Here is a 3,857-nt window from a genome sequence, read left to right as displayed (position 1 = left end):
GGAAGGTAGGGTGCTTACTCCTCCTGAGTCTGAAGCCATTGAGAAGCAAGGAGAGAGAATTTATCAGACAGTGGAAGGTTAAAAAGTCATTTATTGCAGGAAGGTTAAGTAGACAGAAAAAGTTTTGAAACTTTTGAACAGTCATAAAGGATGAATAGCCTGGGCTGTTGCACAGAGGATGAAACAGCTCTTAGCAATTTCTGTCTTACTATTTTATCCAACAGGGACAGCTCTTTTATGCTAATTTTGGCAATTCCTTTTTCTCTTTCACACAGTCAGGGGGTTCTATAGCCAGTTATTAATCTGCATTTCATTATTTTGCATTCAGGGTTATAGGTCTCCTTCTATTTGGAAAAATTATATATTACTAAAACAATGCCTATATTCTTCAACACTGCTTACTAGAGGCAGTATTCAGACTCCAATCTATTTGATACAATATTAACTTCTTTTCTATGACTAAAAGGAGGTGATCCTCTGCTGTCCTTGAGGCAAGTCATACTTTTTACGTTTTATCTAACCCTGAGATTCTTTTCCATTTCTCTCCATACAGAAACATTTCACTTAAGGTAGAAGATCTTAGCGGGGTTTTGTAAAGAGCAATTTATTTCTCTAGTTTTATAAATCCAAACTAGGGATTTTTAATGAGTTAATTAGGGCAGAAAGCTTTCATTTCATTTAACTATGCTCTATATTATATAATATGAACTGGAATCAAGCACAGACTTTATTAATGCCATCTTTCGTTCCTCTCACCCACCCAAGGAAGTCTTGGTAGCCTAAATGGTAAATAGTTGCACGCTCAACCCAAAGGCAAGACGTTCAAATCTGACAGCTTTTCTATGGGAAAAAGATGGGAAATCTCCTTCCATGTGATTTATAGTCTTTGGAAACCCCCTTGGCGGGCCAGCTATGAGTCGGTTTCAACTCGATGGTATATAACAACATCATCCTGGGTGACTAAGCCACCTGCATAGCTCTCTTCCAATAATGCATGCTGTTATCCTATGAAGGTGGTGTAAACCCACAGGGTAAACTCAGCTAGTCAGTTTAAGCTGGTGCAGACTCCTTTTATCTGGGTTGTTGTGCCAGCTATCTTTGTCTCCTTTGGGTAGGAAGGTCCAGAGCAGACTGCCCTAACCTTTTCACTTATCTGCTATTTTCTCATGCACTCTCTAAGGTGTGTGCAATTTCCACACTGCTCAGGATTGAATTCTTAGAGCTAACTCAAGTGGGAACAGTGCTAACTCAGGAGTTCTTCAAGTTATAACATAAAAGGAATTCAGAAGCCTTGCTCGTAAGCTGGCTGGTGGATAGACTTTTATGACAATGAGAAATAAGGATCAAGTTGGTTTGTTTTACACTCCTGTCTGCTATAAAAAAGTAACTCATTTTCTCAGTGCTCACTTAAGATGTCATAACTAAGAACATGTATTCAATGTTAACTAAATAAAAGCATAACTTACTCCTACCAATAAAAATACGAACATACAGAATTTTTTACAGAAATTATTAACACTCTGAACTAGATATCTTCATATGTGATATGTGTAACCCTATAGAACCCTTAAAATCATCTAAGGGGTATCTGAGCAAGGGTGATTCTAAAGGAATTGACCTCCACATTCTCTTTTTCACACACATCCCAACTTTTCTGTTACGAATTCCCAGGTGGCTCATGAATCAAGTCAGAGTGGACTGGAATATAGTGGCCTCCTTAGGGGAGTGTGGAGAGTAGAAGAACATGAATCATACAGGGAGACATTGTCAGAAGGGCACTTAATATGACAGTCTAAAAAAATGTGTAGAATTGTTTCACCAACAATTATTTTTTTCTTGAAAAGACCTACATCTATATCTGCAGTTATTAAAAACACACCATGCTCCTTGAGTAGACTATTTCCTCTCTCATTGTTATTGAGTTCAGATTGACTCATAGCTGACTCTGTCATGAGTTTCCCCAGAAAGACATCGCTCATCTTTCTCCCTCAGAGTCACTGATGGATTCAACTCACTAAAAAGGTGTAGCATTTAGGCTGGTGCGCAGCTCTCTGTAGATTATGCTACCTCAGCATTACAGAAGAGTGTCAATATGACTATATATGTAGAGGAAGACGACAACATTCATGTTACTGCTTTATTGCAGTGGTCTGAAACCAAATCTACATTATCTCTGTGATGTGCTTTGCAGCGGTGCATAGAGAGAGAGTTGTGTATCACAGTGATCTGAAACCAATCCTGCAGTCTCTCTTCAGTCTGCTTGTGTTGCTAAGGATGCACAGAGCCTAGCAGTTCAAATTCTTCCTCTCTTAATTAGTAGTTATTGGATCGCAGACAAATGACTTAAATACTCCATGCCTTTTCCCCCCTTCATCTGTAAAATGAAGCAGATGTAATAATTGACTTTCATAAGGTTGTGGGTTTAGAATGTGATCCATTGATTTTATTCATACCATACACAAATACAATTGTGAGGTTGTGGCAGGATCAGGCAGTGTTTTGTTGTGTTTTACATAAGTCTGAACGGACTCAAGGGCATCGAAGCTATGATATCCTTACCACAACCTTAAGGGATATTATGAGTTCTGATTTTACAAGTGAGGAAACTCAGCCGTAGTAAGTTTGAGTAATGTGCTTGAGACCACAGTATTAGAAAGATGATTTTTATTCATTTTGGCTTGTGAAAAAAAGCTACTGATTCACATGTTCAGAAAATAGATTTTGGGTTATAGTTTCGTGTGAGATACTGTGCTACGGATGTCACAGAGAAAAGGAAATGGATGTGGAGCAGGAATGAGATGCAGGCGAGACAAGGGGAAACAGGGATCCAGAGGTGACAGTCAGAACGCAGCTTCCAAATCTGCAGAAAATTCTTGCCAGGGCTTGTGAGCTCTCAGCTGAAATTGTGTGCTTATCTTCCACCATTGTCTCCTTCCCTATCATGTCCAGCCTGAGGTACCTCTTTCCTTCCTAGAACAGAAGCAAGATCTAACCTCAAGGCATCTGGACCTGCAGTTTCCTCTGCCCTTTCATATATCGGTTTTATCAAACTATTAATGTGTTTACTCTGACTGTATTTTTTTAATGCCAGGCCCTATTTGTGAAGCTTCTGATGTTTCTCACACCCTCTTCCCCTTGAGAAATAATTGGAAGACGTTCCTGACTACAGGCTTTTCCTGTGCAATACCTCTCTTGATCTCCTGATTGCTGGTGCCAAGTGCATTGATTATGAATCCAAGTAAGTTGAAGTTGTTTTTTAGGGAGGGGTTAGACTGGACTGAAAGGCAGGGGAGTAGTTGAGTGCTATCTTCTGAGGATTTCTTTGAAGGCTAGAATTCAATGCTTGATAAAAGGAATTAGAAAGAAGACTACACGTGGGCTGAAGAGGCAGACTAGAAGAAAAGCTGCAAGGGAGATTAAAGCAAAATTAGCCACTTGAACCATGACCAGATGTTCAACATAAATTTCAACTGGTCACAGCCTCCTGAGGAGTCTTTCTGTGTTCAGCTGCTTGACCGAAAATTTTTCTGAGGCTTCTTTTGGACTCTTTTAGACTGGCTCACATAAAAACAGTATTCTTCATTTAACATTAAATAGGTTCCTGTTTGGGGTGCTGCAAGGAGATTTAAGGTTTAGCTCTTTGAATCACTATTGAAACTAAAGGGTTAAGCTGTTATCAAATAACTAACTCTGTCTACTATATTATTCTATTTGTTGGGGGATACCATTGGATAATGAAGGAGTTAAAAATCTAGAGTTCATGAAATATGTTTACGGCATTGAAGTCTATGGGGGAGAGAATAGTCTAAAAGTATTATATTTTAGGGCATTATTTTTATTGTAGGAGTATGCAATGA

The 3,857-nt window shown here is 38.9% G+C and overlaps 1 pseudogene; it reads left to right on the top strand.

Moving 5' to 3' along the window:
- Positions 1-2,757: 2,757 nt before the first annotated feature.
- Positions 2,758-3,857, top strand: part of LOC102851330 — a 50,523-nt pseudogene continuing 49,423 nt past the window's right edge.

The sequence above is a fragment of the Elephantulus edwardii genome, unplaced genomic scaffold (genome assembly GCF_000299155.1).
Source record: "Elephantulus edwardii isolate Elephantulus edwardi_28Jun2011 unplaced genomic scaffold, EleEdw1.0 scaffold00009, whole genome shotgun sequence".
Taxonomy (NCBI): domain Eukaryota; kingdom Metazoa; phylum Chordata; class Mammalia; order Macroscelidea; family Macroscelididae; genus Elephantulus; species Elephantulus edwardii.
The sequence above is the reverse complement of the archived record's forward strand: the minus strand, read 5'-3'. Positions and strand labels throughout refer to the sequence as shown.